At 35.5% G+C, this 19,222-nt stretch overlaps 1 pseudogene; it reads left to right on the top strand.

Annotated features, from left to right (window-relative positions):
* Nucleotides 1–19,222, top strand: part of LOC119805805 — a 104,161-nt pseudogene that overhangs the window by 41,321 nt on the left and 43,618 nt on the right.

The raw sequence follows: 19,222 nt of genomic DNA on the forward strand, positions 1-19,222 counted from the left end.
CAATAATGCCAAAATTTCTCTGAATCTTTGGTTTAACATTTCCCAAGGCCTTTGGCTCTGATAAATAGCTTGCGAAAAGATGACTGAGGAATTACTGTATAATTTTGCAGCATTGTAGCAACTCTTGAAAATTGAAATTTAAACTGTGAGGCCCCACAGCCACTCTAATCCAGTAAATGAAAGTAACTAAAATGATTTGGCAAATTATTATGAGGAACAAATCACAAAAAAATTTTATAGGATTATGTGTCAATGATGGATACTGATAGAATTTATGAAAGAGCTGAGGAATAGTTAAGAACACAATTAACTGTGGACTTAGAACTGATAACTTCTGTTTTTTAATATCACAATTTTGAAAATAATTGGAAACATTTAAGAGAGATTAAATGTAAAATTAGAAATGAGAAAAATAATAAAAACTCTAAAACAATACTCATTGTCATAACCAAAATTGTAGAAATCAAAATACTGAGTGTGTTTAAGAGTTGATTGGATATTAATAATGGGGGAGTTTGGGCACCACAAATAAATAGAAAAAGGGTCAAACTTAAAGTTGGAGGCATCCCTCAGAGGCAGTGTGTCCTAGGATGTATGAGGCCATGGGCTCAGTTTCCAGCACAAGAAAACAGAACAGGTTAAAGATACAATTGTGAGAAATGACATAAGCTAGTCACAGAAAAAAAATGCCATGTGATGTCATTTACATGCACTGCCTACAATAAATACATAGAAGTGGAACAAAGTAAATAGGTAGTTACCGAGGGAACAATGTTGTAGATAGGGAAATGTAGGTTACATTGTACAAATTTAAACTTATGGAAGATGATAAGTCTATATTTGATGTACTTGATTAGGATAATGTATTCTATGAAGGCTAACACTACTCATATTATATATTCATATTATATATTTCATTTTATATACTAGTGATCAGGGAAGAGATAAAGATTTTAGATAATTTTAACATAAAACACCCCACAAAACCTCCAAGGAAACACAGATAACATTTAATATAGTGGTTATCTTGGTTATCTTAATTTTTCCCACTTTATTATTAGTTTACTTTGTGTATATGTTTATTTTCATATAATAGGTTTTTTGACATAAGGTTCTATGTAATCTGGACTAGTCTTGAACTCAATAGGTAGCTAGAAATAAACTTGAGTTCCTGATCCTTCTGCCTCCACCTTCCAAGTGCTGACATCAAAGATATGCAACACCAGGCCCAACTAACACTATGCATATCTAACTATCTGTCTTGTCTGTCTATCTATTTACCTATATATCATCTATAATTTATCTTCCTACTTATCATCTATCCATCAATTTTAATTTATTTATTGCATAAACTTGTACATAAACAAAAGGAATCTCAAAGGGAGTATAATAATACCAATCTCATCACCTTTGGTTATTCCATTTTTTTATTTCTATCACTTATTAAACAAAAATGAAAAGATTATATATTTGAACACAAGCACAAAAGGAATTATGTATCATCTATTATTTATCTCTCTATCATCTATCAGTAATTTGTTATCATCATAATGTATGTTTTTAGCCATATACCTATCAATTCATCTATCTAGCCACCTAACCATTAATTTATTTAATTTATATAACTATTTGCTTAGTTATTATTTATTTATTTACCACTACATTCCAAATGACTTGATGTGGGAAATAACTTTATGAACAGGATTGGAATTAAAATGTAAAAAAGTGAGTATAAAATACTTTTAAATGTGAAATATGGAAAAAAGTATTGTCTTACCTTCTGAAAGTTCATGTTTAACTTGATCATAATTTTTTTTGTTTACAGAAAGTTCTCAGGAGAAGATGAAAAACTTGGGTTTTATTCCAATGTCATGTGCTTTGGTTGATGAATTTACTGGAGACATTTTAAAAGACTTGCCTTTCCTAAAGAAGTAAGGCTTCCATATATTTTAATAGATATGTGTTCATAATGAATAATATTTATTAAATATTCTTTGAGAAAGCCTTTTCTGAATAATCCCCAGAAATAGGACACTTTTAAGGTAGTAAATTACATGCAATATATATTTGCAGCATATTGCCCATTGTCCATCTTTATGACATTTGTATAATTTTAACTGGGGAACAAATCACTCTACCACTATTTTTAAATTAATAGAACAATGAATGCTTGAGAATGTTGGAGACCTGAAGTGTTCCTGGCTTCTGAAGTTTCTAATAAAATGTTCTTTGAATTCTACCACACATGTTGTATTCCAGGAGGAGGAGTAGGAACTATGGTTGACAAAGTTATAAAATGTGTTGGATTTGGAGGCCTGGAATTTGAAATATGCTTATATTTCCTTTGTTTCCCAGTGATAATCCCATTGTTACATCCTGGATTAAGCATAAGGAACTCAATGAGCATGTGCACTGGGATTCCCAGAGACCCCTCAGTGATGATTATGACAAGAAAAATGCCAAATTTACTGGTGAGCTTGCTGATTCTGTTCAATAAATTTAAATCTACTTCACTCTGCCCTTTATTTCAAAGTGAAAAGCACACCACAGAAACAAATCAAAGGTTTTGGGTGGATGTAGTGTAAATTCTAATTGGTATTAATAATAAAAACCCAAAGTCAGATGTAGGGTTTGATGCTGAAGATTAGAAAAGCAAAGCAACCAGCAACTAAAGTGTTTTTCCCTTTACCAATGCTCAGACGAAAGGAGCTATCCCTGTCCTCAGTCTGCATGCATGGACTGCTTCAGACTAGCTGCCTCAGACTGCACTGCTACTCAGACTGCTTCAGACAACACTAAGCTCCTGTCTCCTCCTGTGTTATATTCCTCTCTCTACCCAGCCATATCACTCCTGTCTCCACCTCCCTAATGCTGCGATTAAAAGCATGTCATCGCAAATTCTGGGATGACCTTAGTGTGAGCTCTTTTTCTCTTATTGACTGGATAAATTTCATGTAGTTCAGGGTGTTTTTGAACTAACAGATCTGTCCCCTGAGTACTGAGATTAAAGGTGTGTGACAGCACTGCCTGACTTCTAGTGGCTTAGCTCTGCACTCTGATTTTCTTTTTTTTTTCTTTTATCAAAATTTTTTTTCTTTTTTTTTCCTCATTTTTTTTATTAAAAATTTCCATCTCCTCCCCTCCTCCTTCCCCTTCCCTCCCCTCCCTTCCACCCATACCCCCACTCCGCCCCTCTCCAAGCCAAAGAGCCATCAGGGTTCCCTTCACTATGTTAAGTCCAAGGTCCTCCCAGCTCCCCCTAAGTCCAGGAAGGTGAGCAACCCAACTGACAAGGCTCACAGTGAGCCCGTCCATGCTGTAGAGTTCATGCTCATTGCCGCTGTCCTTGGTTTCTCAGTCCTCCTCCACCGTCAGCCACATTCAGAGAGTCGGGTTTGGTCCCCTGTTCCAGCACTCTGATTTTCAGACAAGCTTTATTTATTAAAATACAAGCCAAATATCACTATAGGCGAAGATCAGTCAGTTCAACATTCAGATAGGCAACAGGAATAAATAAATTAATTAATAAATAATTTTCCTTTTGTTTCCTGGTGGCTATTTATATGGAGGTTGTAGGTACCTTAGGCAGAGGAGTGCATATGTAATCTTTGTCTCATGAGCTTGGCACTTTGTTAAGGAAAGATAGGTTTTAGCTTAAGAAATCCAGATGTTCTTTGAAGTCTAATATTAAGTCTAATAGCAATTAAGCTCACAGTTCTATGGCTGAGGTCCAGGATGCCAGGATGAGGGTCTTGTTTTTTCCTATCCAGTAATTCAAGGAACCAGATATTTTAGATGGTTTTCTTCTTGATTTTGCCTATGCAAGTTCATTCACAGGGCACATAACAGTTAATGGTTAGAGTCTGTCTCCAAAATAAAACAACACCCTCCTCCAAACAGTTGGATGGTTACTCATGGATCACTACTCCTTACTGCTAATACTGATGGATTTGAGAAGGGTCACCATTACTTTTAGTTATGTACCCAATAGTGTGCTCACAGGGCTCCATTGATAGCCATAGAAGCCAGTGGACAAACCCACAGTCCTAACTGAAGTTAATGGGTCAGGAATCAAAACAAAAATGCGTTTGGGAGAAAGACTTGTGTGGTGATGGAGGAGATTTCAGGTTAAAAAGATATAAAAGAGAATGAAAGCAAATAATAACTGTACATTACATCCATTATCAGAGAACACATTGAATAAATAAATGTAAATAACATTCTTGGTATATGCTTTTGAAAGTAGGCTGTAAAAATTTAAAAGTGTTTGAGCTGGTGGGAGTTGTTAACCAGTGGTATAATCCTTGACTTGCATTCATTAAACTATATGCTTAATTCCACAAGCACAATACATATTTGAAAAGTTGCCACATTTGTAGGTATGCTTAAAGTTATTCTATGAATGAGAGAGCTCAATTTAAGATACTTTATTTGACCAAACTAGTCAGATAAAATTGGTGTTCTATTCTAAAAAAAATTGTTCCTGTATATGGAATGGTGTGAAGACATGCTGCTGAGATATCAGAATAATTTTACATTTAAATATTTTATTTTTCAGAACTTTCAAGAGACCCCCGTTATCTTAGAAGTTTGCAGAAGTATCATGTTTTTCAACGACTTTATGGGAAATCATTAGAAACGGTCTCTTCCAAGACCATCACAACTCAAGGTCCTAACGTGAAGAAGGATAGCAGTAAGTCCAGAAGCATAAAGGCACATGTAAGTTTCTGTAGATTCCATTATCATAACAAGCTCTTCCTCTATTATTTATCAAATTAGTATTTATTCATCCCATTGATGGCTTCTTTCCATGAGATGCCTTTCTGTTTTATTTGGATGTAGTAGTTCAAATGAGATGTCTTTCATAGTCTCAGGTATTTAAATGTGTGGCTCAGCAGTTGGTGGCACTGTTTGTTGGGGAGGCTCAGACGGTTGGCCTTGTAGGAGGAAGTGTGTCACTGAAAGTCAGTTTTGAGAGTTTAAAGCCTTGCCATTCCTGCTTACAGTTTAAGATGCAAACTTTCAGCTTCTTGCTCCAGGTGCCATGCCTCTGCTCAGCCTTCATGGTTTCTTATCCCTCTGGAATCATAAGCTCAGATAAATACTTTTTAATGAATTGTCTTGGTCACAACATTATATTACAGCACATAAAAGTAACAATGAATAATCATATTTATTATGATACCTGCTAAGAGAGTCTAACATGCCAAACAAATTATTACAAATGATCCTTTCTATGTAAACAAAAGATACTTATTTGAAAGAGCAAATTAAGCATTAATAGGATAAAGGTTTAGCTTAAAAATTTTCAGTAATACTAAAACGTAGTTTATCAGATAGTAACAATTAAAATGTTTTTCTGAATTTACAAAAAATAAACATGAAACACATGGGTTTCTTTGCTTGACTTATACAGATTTTCTGCATTTTTCTCAAAGTATTTAAATAATTCATGCATTCATCATTTTTTAAGGCACAAAGTTAAAGTTGTTCATTTCCTCTTTGTGCATAGATTACTTCTCCATAAGTTTACTATTTATCGTACTGGTATTGTTATTTTCTACCAATTTCCAACCAAAGGCCAAAACTGAGGATAAAATACAGGTGAGGAAAACTCAATTAACTTCTAGATGTGAGAATTATATGTTAGTACTTCTGATAATGTTACCCTGCAATTGTAGATTATATTTTAATAATAATTACTAATTTAATGAAGGTGAAGATTATACTTCAAACATTTGGTGATATCTTAGCATTTAGTAGACTCCAGAGCTAAGGATCTGAAAAAGACACTTATTTCATGGAATCTCTCCTATTCAATTGTTTAATATTTTGTAGAGAGAAACAACTTAGCAAATACAACAGATAGGAATAATGACAGGTTGGCCCTGTCAAAAGGAGTTAGCATGGCAAGGTCATCAGAAGTGAAGTCTATGAAGATCCCCCAAAACACAAAAATATTTTTAAGCTCTCATTTCTGGATACTTATGTTTGGGAAAAGTTTAGCATGATATGTATATATAAATGTGTGTGTGTGTGTGTGTGTGTGTGTGTGTGTGATATGTGTGTGTGTGTGTGTGTGTGTGTGTGTGTGTATTACTAGTTACCCAAATAGTTAACATTCTGGGGAGTTTAAGTTTCACAACTCCCAAGGACAGCTACCAGTTGGGTGATTAACAAATAACTCTCTCATAGAATGGTTAAAGTAATACAAGTAATCACAGAGTGCCTGATGCTTAATTCATGAGTTCATGCTAGTGTGAATTCTCTCTCCTTGACCTGCTTCACAGGTCGCCTGAGGAATGGTTACTGGCTCATATTTTGCCTGACTCATCAAAAGAAAGCCTCATAGCTCCCACTTGCCATCACTGCCTTTTTCTTAGGAGGTCACGACCTTTTCAATTTTATACCCAAATTGGTGAAGTCTTTCCTGTTCATTTAGGAATATAAAGAGGAGTAGGAGGAAGAGAAAAAAATATGCAGAAAGAAGGTACTCTTTCTTTCTCCTCCTCCTTCTCTTCCCCTCCTCCTGCTGCTCCTCCTTTTCATTTTTCTGATTGTTTTCTTCTGCTACAAAATAACAAACTGACAAAATTTTTCACCATACAGCACAAGTAGACTAAAAAGAAGTATAAGCTTTACTATTCCCAATCCCCAAAATTAAATGACTCATCAAAGAAATTCAACTCTATTAGTTCTTTATAAATGTACTCTATAGTCAGCAGTGTAATAAATAACTCATCACATTTGAGATAAAGCAAGCCGTGAAATTAACCAAAGTACCCATTGTCCTCTTTAGAAAAACTATGGCACTGGACTGATAGGTGATATCTACTTGAAAGTTTAAATGATTGGAAATCTAAAATGTTATGGATTGGAATTAAGCAGTTTGTTAATGTGACCTTTTTAATAAGTTAATTTTTAGATATTAATCCACTAACCTTAAAAATGGGAAGTTTTTGTTAGAATATTTTGCTAACATAAATTATCTAATTTCTCTTTTAAAAAATTTCTGTATGGTTGAAAGATAAGTATATGTGTTGGTTGCCAATGATGTGGGATTCTTCTCCATATGCTGTGAATATATCTCATTACCATTGGTTAATAAAGAAGCTACTTTGGCCTATGGCAGAACATAATATAGCACGGCAGGAAATCTAAGCAGAGTTAGAGGAGGAAAGAAAGCATAAACAGGGAGATGCCATGTAACTGATGAAGGAGAAACATACCAGAAGCTTACCCGTAAGCCATAGCCTTGTGATGATACACACATGAAGAGAATTGGTTAACTTAAGATATAAGAGCTAGCTAGGAATATGCTGGAGCCATTGGTCAAAGAGTGTGGTAATTAATATAGTTTCTGTGTGATTATTTGGGTCTGGATGGCTGAGAAATAAATTCACAGTCCCCATTTACATAATGGCACCCAACATTGCCACCAAGTAACAAGCCATAAGCCTCATGGTTTACAAATAAGGTTCTGGCATCTTTCTCCTTTAGCAACTACATGGCATCTGCCTGACTCTGACTTCTTTCTCTCTGCATTCAGTTTAGTTTTCTTACCTAGCTCTGTTCTGCCCTGCCATAGGCCAAAGCAACTTCTTTATTAACCAATGTTAATAAAACATATTCACAGCATACAGAGGGAAATCTGACGTAGTGCCATGGTATGTATAGGAAGGTAAATATAAAGGGTATGCCATGATGTGTACATGGAGGTTAATGGCGGTGTCATAGTATTAATGTGGAGGTCAATGGGGGCAGCTAATAGTATTTATATTGAGGTTAGAAGAAAACTTTGTGGTGTCTTCTACTTGAACCTTTGCATGCATTCTGGGGACTGAATCCGAGCATCAGGCTTCTAAGGCAAGCACCTTTACCTGCTGAACCATGTCATTGACCCTCTAATTTGCTCATGTAAAACCACAATAAGAGTAGGTCCATATTATGTTTAAGTCATTTTAAAACATGTCTTTAGGGAAGACAAATTATTTGTTTATATAATGATACCTATCCACTCCTTGCTTTCAGCTCCCTTTTCTTATTTACTCATTAAACATTATGGATTAAATGTTTTTGGCTTAGGGAATCCTGGCAACTTCAATGAAAATTTATCTCAAGGATCTCAATCTATGGAGGAAAAATGGTTCTTGTAGGTCCAGACAGAGTAAATTTTGATGAGTAGTTGGATAGGTACTTGCCAGAGGAATGAGACATTATGATTGGGCATGAGATTCAGAGAAGGCTTCATGATTCAAACATTCATGACACATTGACAAAAGGTGACTTGGTAGGAAAGGTAAGAGAAATGCAGCCCCAGAGAGAATAACAGGCATCACTGCATGGAGACATTATAGAATCTTTGTAACATCTCTTTGATTTTAATACATTTACCCTTTTATATTTAATAATACATCAAAATTTAGGAAATTATCTACAAGTCTTTGTAGTCACTGAGTTGAATTATTATGTTTTCAATCATCAGAGTCTTAATTTAAAAAATAATTTTATGACTATTCAAATATGGAATGATGGTCAAAATCATCAATGCATACTTAGAATAACTTTTACTAAAGAAATGTCAATGTGGGATAGTTCTATCTTGTCATGAGTTGTGTTTCTTTCCATTTGGACAGGAGACCAAGGCGGACATAATTGCTAGAGAGAATAAGAAGAGGTTAATTGCCAAGGAAGAACAAAGAGAAGAGGAAAAATGGAGTACGCTGTCATCTTCTATTGAGAAGGAGATGAAAAGGAATTTAAACTCTGGGTTGAAGAAGCTGGAAGAGTTTTTGAAATCATGTAAAAGTAACTCAGTAAAAGTTCAGGCTGAAAAAGTTGGGTTAACAGCTTGCTTGACAGCATGGAAGGAACATTGCCGAGCTGAAGGTGTGTGGGGTGTAATTCGGTCGGCTTACCTTGATGAGCTAGAGTCCAGAGAGATGTGCTGACGGTGGCCTGTCACCTGCTAACCTGAAATTTGTATAGTAAGACTCAAAAAGGGTTCTTTCCTCTGTTTTTATCAATGAGCAATGACATCTCAGAGAGGTGGCCAACAGCAAAGACAAAGCACATTCATAAGCACAATTGGAGATAGCTTTAAACTAACTGCTGACCAGATAGAGAGCATTGTTAGCAGAACCAATAACAGCGAGACACAGAAAAAAACGCATCATTCACTCTTGAGTTCCTCAGTATAAACATTTTCTTTCAGGATAAGTTGGTGTTTATTTTTGCCTGTTAACTTAGTTTACCCTTTGTTATTGTGATAAAATACTTTGATAAAAGCAATTTAATGAATAAAGGGTTTATTTTGTCTAATAGCTCAAGGGTGTAATTCATTGTTGGGGAGAGCATATCAAAGTAGCAGGAGTTTGAAGCAGCTGGACACATCATATTCACAATAGGAAGGCAGAGAGTGATGGATAAATGAATGCATGCTTAGCTCAGTATCTCTTTCATTTAGCCCAAAATTAATGCAAAGCACTTGGTTCTACTTCCAGTTAATAGGTTGTCTTGCGAATGCCTAATAAATATAATCTCTTATAAGCATGTTCAGAGGTTCATCCTTCAGGTGATTCTGGATCCTGTAAAATTTACAATCAACACCAACCAAACAGACTTCAACACTGATCACCTCTATCACACAGATTTCTTCCAAAGTCACAGAGGCAATTTCATGTACTCTCCTTTACATTTCTATGGAGGGAAATAGGATAAACAAAGAAAGAGAATGGGGATGATAAGAATAAAGAAGGATTGAATAGGTAAAGATGTGTAAACTGGTTAGAGGAGTACTATGTACCTTAGCATGTATTTATCTTTCTTTTCAACCAAAACATTGAATCAGGATTTGCAGCTGGATATTACTGATATTGATCAGAATTTAGAGTGGCTTAATAAATATAGTGCTTTATTCCATTCAGAGATTGCTTGTAGGTGCTGCAGACTGATAGCAGAGTCCCTGCTGGGATTTCTGGGTTCTCCTGTCCAGCATCAAGAAATTGAGCAGTACCCATGGTTAGTGGTAGAAGCACAGACAGTCTCTTAAGAAACAATGTACTTCTAGTAAAGGTCAGAAGTTCAGTGTCCTTGTGCCCATGCCCAGAGTTGTAAGCTTTTATAAATCATTTACATAGCTCTGTCTTACTCTCTGCACACTGAAGCGTTCTCCGATTTATTATTTTTATTTATTGTATGTCTCTCTCTCTCTCTCTCTCTCTCTCTCTCTCTCTCTCTCTCTCTCTCTCTCTGTGTGTGTGTGTGTGTGTGTGTGTGTGTGTGTGTGTGTGTGTGTGCGTGTAGGGTGTCCACATATGCAGAGGAAGGCATCAGATTCCCTGAAGCTGGAGTTCTAGGTGGTTGTGAGGCTTCTGATGTTGCTAGGAATCCAGCTCTGTAAGATTGGTGACTGCTCTTACCACTGAGACATCTCTTCACCTCTCTTTCTCTCTTTTCATGTACTTTTCTGGCCAACAAAATCTTATACTCAGATATTCTTTTTTTATTTTTAATTAAAAATTTCCACCTCCTCCCATTTCCCTCTCCCTCCCCCATCCCCTTCCCCTCCCTTTCCAGTCCAAAGAGCAGTCAAGGTTCCCTGCCCTGTGGGAAGTCCAAAGTCCTCCCACCTCCATCCACGTCTAGGAAGTGAGCATCCAAACAGTTTAGACTCCCACAAAGCCAGTACATGCAGTAGGATCAAAACCCAGTGCCATTGTCCTTGGCTTCTCAGTCAGCCCTCCTTGTCAGCCACGTTCAGAGAATCTGGTTTGATCACATGCTATATCAGTCCCAGTCCAGCTGGCCTTGGTGAGCTCCCAGGAGATCAGCCCCACCGTCTCCGTGGGTGGGCAGATATTCTTTGTCAGAATTTAGTCACAGAATTTAACCACTAGGAGGACCAGGAAACACATATTTTTTCCTAGGTTATGTAGTCTTGCCAGGACCACAGAGACATAAATAAGGAATCTTTGGAACTACATGGTGAACAGAGAAATTAAGAGTAGAAACTACTACAATAGTCCATGTCCTTCCTTTTCCAACAACCAGATTTTACTTATCCTCTGCATCCAGTTTATGAAATGTCTTTTTTCAGCAATCAGACTCACATAATGTCTAGTTTCTAGTGCTTGGTGTGGGCCAATCATATCATATACTGTGTGAGTGAACTGAATGCTCCTGGGGGGAAAGACCTTTGTTTCATTTACTTGGTATTCTCTGGTTAATAGATTTCAATATGGGATTGGTAGGGCTTGTTTATTAGGTGAGAGTGTGAACCAACTAAAAGAAAGGCAGAACCAAAACAGATGTAAACATGCATGTTAGCACAGGAGATAATAAACAGTGTGGATGATGCTAGGGAAGGTCTGAATATGATAGCTGGAAAAGATGGATTGCACTGAGCGAATGGATTCAGGGTTTATATCCAGAATTTTTCTGTGGACCACAGAGTTAAATGAATGTTACTAAGATTATAACTTTGTATTTAAAATCATGCAGATATTTTCTTTTAGCAAAGGAGACATTGCAGTAAGAGACAAAGAAAATATAATTTACCATAAAATTTTACAAACTTCAATTTTAATACTATATTAGTTGTGAAATGTAGTATTTTTATCTACTCCTTTCTATTCTCAAGCATCCATTGATAGTGAGTAAGATAGTGAGTAATGAAGAATGATAGGCTAAATAATTGATCATTGTTAATAAGCATTTGTTATTTTGATGGCTTTTATAACAATTTTATTATTTATATTTTGTACCAAGGTGAAACCACGAAAGACTTAAGCATAGCTGTCGATATGATGAAGAGAATCCATTCCTTGTTGGACAAACATTCTGAACTTCTGCAAGAAGCAGATCAGAAACTCATAGCCAGATGTCTAATATATTTAGGATTTGATGAGCTAGCAAATTCTTTGTATCCAACTCAGGTAACATATTGTGATAGCTTTATTTTAACTCAGTAATTATTTGCTATACAAAAAGCATCCTTCAAATACAGTCATCCCTTTTATGTTTACTTTTAATAGAAATATCATCTTATTTAATTCACCTGCAAAAATTGAATTGTTCAAGCATTAGAAATGTTTTAAACAACTTGAGAACACACTAATTTCAAATTATTTCTGTCATCTTTTAATTATCCTTATAATTCCATAAAACAGCTCAAATCTATAATAGTGTTGACTTAAATATGTCAGGATGTAGCTACATATCTTACTGTAAACATTTGAAAATCTTGACATCTACTGATTTACTTGTATTTCAGAAAAGTTGTATTGTATTTAAGGTTTTTAAAGGGTGATTAAAATTGTTTTCATGTAGAAGTTCATAAATATTTCAATTATTTAAATTATGGTAAAATTTAAATAGCTTTTAAAATCATCTTTTCAAATAATATAGAATGCAGCAGATGACATAAAAATGACAAAAAAGAGTAAACATTCAATTGGAATTGGACCAGTTCGCTTCCAACTACAATATATGGGTCACCATTTGATACGAGAAGAAAGAAAAGACTCAGACACCAGGGTTCAAGATTTTATTCCTGATGAGTGGCAGGTAATAATGTGAATAAAAATAAGTCTTACATTTTGTAATCATGTATTTGTAATTAAGTACCATGATAATGATAATAATCATCATGGAATTTCTTATCATTACAGTTCTCTCTTTCTGTGTGTTTGTTTGTTAATATTTGTATTTGTTGTGGGCTTCATAATATTGAGTTATTTCACTTAAAAGTTGTTTTGCTTAATATTGTTATTTAAAATGTCTCATTTGGACTAATTTTTTTTCATTTACTATATAGGCCATTTCCTTGGCAAGGTATTAGATGAATTCACATTCATAGATTCAAAGTTTAATCGTATCTGTGCTATACAGCTATTATCATTCTGGACCAGGCTCAGATTTTTTTCATAATCCATTTTTTTGGAGGAATCCAGGCATAGTTTTAAAGGCTACTTCCTGCTGATTGGGGTTGCTGATAATCTCACAGGGACCTAAAGAAAATTTTGAATTACGGTCAAGTCTTGACTGGAATTTTCTGTGAGGCTTAACTATCTCAGCTAGCAGTCTTGAGACTGTTATGGATGCTGAACTCAGACATCTGGGCCATCTTCTCTTATCAGAGATTTCTTAGGGGGTCTTCCTTGATCAAACCTGATTTTTCTTACCCTTGAATGAATCCACAGCCTCTCATTTCCTTTGGAAACAAAGCAAAACCTCTTCTCCAAAGTAACATATCTTTTGACTTAAATTTTGAATTCAAGCATTTTCAAAATATATATGCTGAATTAATCCAATAGTATTTATAATCAAATGTTTTTTATCAGCTGCTACTCCTCCCTCAGAAGGCAACCAATTCAAAGACAACACAACAATATACAGTATCCAGATTTTCTGTGTATTTTCCAGCTTTATGTGGCTTTATTTTAACATCTATTTCTTTTATTTTGATTTTTAATTTTTGTTTTTTGAGAACAGGTTCTCTTTGTATTTTTGGCTGTCCTGGAACTCACTCTGTATAGCAAGCTGTCCTTAAACTCACATAAATCTGTCTGCCTTTGCCTCTCAAGTACTTGGAATAAAGGTGTACACCCCCACACCCAACTACTCTCTTCCTTTTTTTTGTTTGTAAAGGTCTTCATTCTTTTTTTCTCCCAAGCCTACATAACTTTTAAACACACTGTGCCCCATTCAGAGGTTTTCTTCATCTAAAACTATTTCTCTTTTTCTGATCACATGAGTTTTTCATTTGCTAAGCGATATGACTGAAATTAAAAGCCATGGCTTTGCTGGCTGGATCCACCACATTCCTTAGGTTTCTGCGAGTCTAGCTTTATGGCAAAGGTACTGATGGGAGCCATGCTTATTGCTACAACTCTGTGGAGTTTCAAGGTTCCTGCCACAACCAAAATGTATGCTGTTGACTATTCATGAACACCATTTAAGTGCTTTGGGGTAGAGCCTCTTAAAAAGGCTGCAAGGTATTTTCAGCTAAAGCTGAATCAGGAAGCCTCTCTCTTTTTTTATATGGTTTATTTTTTTATATTTAAAAATTTCCAACTCCTCCCCTCCTCCTCCCCCTTCCCTCCCCTCCCCTCCACCCATACCTCCCCTCCCTCCCTCTCCAGGCCAAGAAGCCATCAGGGTTCCCTACTCTATGTTAAGACCAAGGTCCTCCCAACTCCCCCCAGGTCCAGGAAGGTGATCAACCAAGCTGAGAAGGCTCTCACAGAGCCCGTCCATGCAGAAGAATCAAAGCCCAGCACCTTTGTCCTTGGCTTCTCAGTCAGCCTCCACCGTCGGCCACATTCAGAGAGTCCAGTTTGGTCTCATGTTCCAAAGTGAGACACACTTGCCTATTGTAAACAGAGCCCACCTGAGAAAATGCTGTTACCAAGAAGCTATGCTTAACTCTGCTCTTTTTGTGTCTAGAATTGTTTCTCAAACTCTCTTAGGTTTTAAGTGGATTTATTTGCCACCTTGGCACCATTTTGTTGGCAGAGGTTTCTGTCCTGCCTGTTTCCAAAGTCTTTCAGTCCCAAAGAAATATACAGAAGTGTATATTAATCATAAACTTGTTGGCCTGTTATCTCAGGCTTTGTATTAACTCTTATAACTTATCTTAACCCATAATTATTGTCTGTGTTAACCACATGGCTTGGTGCCTTTAATCAGTGAGGCAATCTCATCTTGCCTCCTGTGTGTCTGGATGACAACTGTGGACTCAGCCTTTTCTCTTCCCAGAATTCTCCTTTTCTGGTTTCCCTGCCTATACTTCCTGCCTGGCTACTAGCCAATCAGCATTTTATTAAAGCAATACAACTGATAAATCTTTACAGTGCACAAGATCATTGTTCTACAGCATGCACACATACACACATTTGATAAGTTGAACATTATTTATTTATGCAAATGCAATTTTATAGGTTCAGTCTGAATAGTTGTCCCATTCAGTTCAGATTTTGTAAACGACTTCTAATTAATGTAATGAAAAACCCAAGGCAGCCTAGCTTAAGTGTGAAGATGCTTATTTGCTTTGCATTTCCAGTTTTAACACCAGAGATTGGATGGCCCCATTGGTCTGGCTTCCATTGGCAATTTTACAACAGAATGGCAACACATTGTGGTGGAGCAGCTTGTATGAGAAAGCACAACAATGAAAGCAAGAATCAGAGAAAGATAGTTTGGCTGAGGCCTTGTATAACAAATCATTTACTTCCCAAGTACATAAGTTACTCATAGTGACCTATGGACTTCTAGGTATACTCCAGTTCTTAAAGTTTTCAACTACTCCAAATATCTTCACCCTGGAGACAGAATCCCAAGATTCCTTGGAAACATAATACCACATGCAAACTCCAGCATGGGCCTTTTCTTATGTTGTTAATATTGGGGTTCCTTTACAAAATGCTGATTTTCTATGAGCAGGTGACCAATTACTTATTTCAGTATAGGCTACAGGGGAATCAAATTTACTCTTACTGTTCACAAACCTTCTAATTCTTTTATGCGCCTTTTATTCTGAAGTGTGTCATACGTGGACTTGATTCATGGGGTGGGCATGTTATCATTTGAGAGTACTTTCTGTCTTCTGTACTTCCCACAGGTTTTTCATTCTTTTGACTACTCATCATCTTGATGAAGAAAATCATAAGACGCAAAGATGATGATCCCAAATAGTTTCCCATCAAGAGTAAGCAGCAAAGTGAAGAATCTTTGCTCTTTCTGCACTTCAACAATTTTTTTAGTGCTATAAAAATGTGGGTTGGCTGGTTCCAACAACTGTATTTCTTAAAGACTCTTTGTACTCCTATTAAAAACAACCTTTCTAGTAATACGACCTTTTTATAACACTATTTTTGAGTGATTTTTAAAAAATTATCATTATATACTCATTGCACAAAAAACATGTGTCATTATGGTCTTTTCTCCATGTATGTTGTGTACTTTGATCACATTTCTGTCAATACACATACTTGCTTCAGTGCCCTCCTTATTGATTCCCTCTTATTTTAGTCTTTCTACTCCATTTTCACACATCCAACTCATCTCTCAGCTGCTAATGCAAACACATTGCATTATTTGAAGGAATGAATTGTCTATGAGTTTTTTTTTAATTTTTTTTTGTGAGTCCACACCTTTCCACTATTGAGGTTCAGAAAAATCATAAATGAAAAAAGAGTGATCTATTTGGGTAGCAAATGACTTGTTTGATTGACACTAATTATGGTCTAACCCCTGCAGCAAAAGCTCCTGGATGTGGTGGATAAGTACCAGTCTGCAGTGATTGTTGCCCCAACCTCCTCTGGCAAAACCTATGCTTCCTACTACTGCATGGAGAAGGTGCTGAAGGAGAGTGACGAAGGCGTGGTTGTGTATGTTGCACCCACAAAGGTAGGGATCCAGTGCATGTAAAATTTTTTCATTCCAGAACTTATTCAGAAATATTGGACATTGATATGTAGTAGATCTAGTTTTCTTTATTTATTTTCATTAGTTAAAATAGCATACAAAGTAATGGGCTTCCTAACATAATCTTCGTACATAGATTTTTCTATTTTTTGACCCTCCTTCACCACTCCCTTCCCCTACAATATAATCCCCTCCACTGCTCCCCTAAATTCTTCTGTAGCCCCATTCCATTTTCAATGGTAATAATCTATTATCTTATTTTTCTTCCCCCTTATGACTTATTTCTCCTTTCATGATTTCTTTTCTACTTTCAAGACTTATATCTACTCTCATCCACATTATACATATACATATTCTAAAAACTAAATTTTATGAACAAAATATAAGAGAAAACATGTGGTATTTGTTTTTCTGAATTTGTTATTTTGCTTAATTAATATAATAATTCCAAGCTCCATCCATTTTTCTATGAGCAACATTGTTTCATTCAATATGTGAGTATAATTGTGTAATTGGACATTTTCTTTCTCTATTAATTTATTGTTGGACATCAAGACTGCTTCCATTTCTGAGCTATTGGGACAGTGGATTATGAACATGGATGTTCACATATCTCTTTATTAAGACTTAAGGACCTTTGGGTATATACCCACGAAGGGGTGATATAGTTAGACCATGAGTGTTTCAATTCTCGTGCTTTTAAAACTTCAGTAATGATTTATATAATGGGTATATCAGTTAAAATTCTTATACATACTGACTAAGGGTTCTCCTTTCCTCATATTTTCCTCCAACTGTTAACATTTGTTTTGATTTAACTATTCTAATTGGAGTGAGATGGAATCTCAAATCTTTCTCAAGCTTTCTGTTGTCATTCAGTGAGCTTCAAAATTCAGAGTTAGTAGACTTTTAGATGTTCATATTTTTATATTTGTATATTTAGATTGAATTCTTTTGACTAGTGATTTGGGCAATATTATTATGCATGCGTTTGGTCTGTGGTATTTCTTTATTCATGATGTACTTGAGGATACATTTGCCTACTTATTACGTTAGAGGAGTTGGCCCTTTTACTAATTTATCAACTTTTCTGTAACACATAATACATCTTTTTATGAACTGGAATGAAATATACATTTATGGATCAGGCTTTTCCCTTAGCTTATTATAGTTATTCATACCAATAATAGTATTTAAATTTTTGTATAATCAGTATTTATTCACATTTTCATTTGGGGTTGTCTTTATTAGTATTTGTTCCCATTGCTGTGATAAAATACCACAATCTAAGAAACTTTGGGAGGAAAGGGTTTATTTTACTTTACACTTCCACAGCATAGTTCATCACTGAGAACATCAGGGTAGAAGCCCAACCTGGGTAGGAACCTGGATGCAGGAATTGATCCAGAGGTATGATGTTTCCCTCAGGGTTTGCTTCTCCTGCTTTGTTATAGAAACAAGAGCCACTAGCCCAGGGGTGACAATGTCCACAGTGGAGTGGCCCCTCCCACATCAGTTATTCATCAAGAAAGTTAACCACTGGACTCCCGCTTTTAAATATGTTTACAGATATATTTTAAATTTTATATTTTCCTCTATATGGTACATACTTTTGGTACTCTAAAGTGTGTAATAGATGCTTGAAGGTTTGTGGAGTCCACTGGCCAGGCTGCCTGCTTGATCCTAAGTGAGACTAAGCAGATTTGTATGTGTAGTCAAACTTCTGACATCTATCTGGAGGAGATTCTGAAATATGATTCAAATCTATTTAGGCTTTTTCCTGTGATAGACTCAGATCATGAGTGGTGATATTTCAACTATTGTGCTCTCTACATGTCGATTCTTCTGCTATAAAGGTTACATTTGCCATTTTACTTTCAGACAAATGCTTTCTATTTCTGTTTCACAGTAGGTTGTTGTTAATCAAAGTTCAGATTTTTAATCCAAGAGCTCAAATGGAGAGTTTTTACTATAGAGTGGGTAGAGTAAATGGTTTGTTAATTTTCCTGCATAGTAAAACATAGTTTTGTACATCCCCATCAGGCCATCAAATTACGCTAATTTACACTTTATTTATTAATACATCTGTTTTCCTGTCAATCAGGCGCTTGTTAATCAAGTGGTAGCGACTGTTCAAAATCGTTACACCAAAATTCTGCCAGCTGGTGAAGTTCTGTGTGGTGTTTTCATTAAGGAGTACAGTCATGATGCCCTTAACTGCCAGGTTTGACATTATATTTAATAAACTTGACATCAGGTTATATAACAATGTTACATCTTTTTGGCTATAAATCTAACATCTTTTCAAAATCTGTAAAAATGAATTCCTTGAATTTGTGAAGGACAAAACCATTTCAGGGAAAATATAAATTTGTTATATTCTAAAGAGTGTGAAAGATAGAATTTATTTTATCTAAAGATACTTTTGTTTTGATTTAAACTTTACATTTATAACTCATTTATGTTGTTTACAATGGGATTCAAAATGATCCAAAAATCTTTCCAAGCCACCAAAACTTAGTGGCTAGAAACATATTGTCATAATTATTTTCTCTTGTTAAAGATATTTTAGTTAAAAATGTAGTGTGGTATTATAGTTAATGAATATACTGTAGTATTAATGAAGTTATAGTTTTCTTTCTTATTGAATTTTCAGATCAGAAATTAGGATAAAACAAAAATTAAGACATAGTTGTAGAGCATTATGTAGTAGACTTGGCAATATGCAGCCTTGTTTTTCAAAGAAACATCTTCCAACATAATTTCTCTGTAGTGTTAGATTTGAAAAATCAAA

This window comes from Arvicola amphibius, unplaced genomic scaffold (genome assembly GCF_903992535.2).
Source record: "Arvicola amphibius unplaced genomic scaffold, mArvAmp1.2, whole genome shotgun sequence".
Taxonomy (NCBI): domain Eukaryota; kingdom Metazoa; phylum Chordata; class Mammalia; order Rodentia; family Cricetidae; genus Arvicola; species Arvicola amphibius.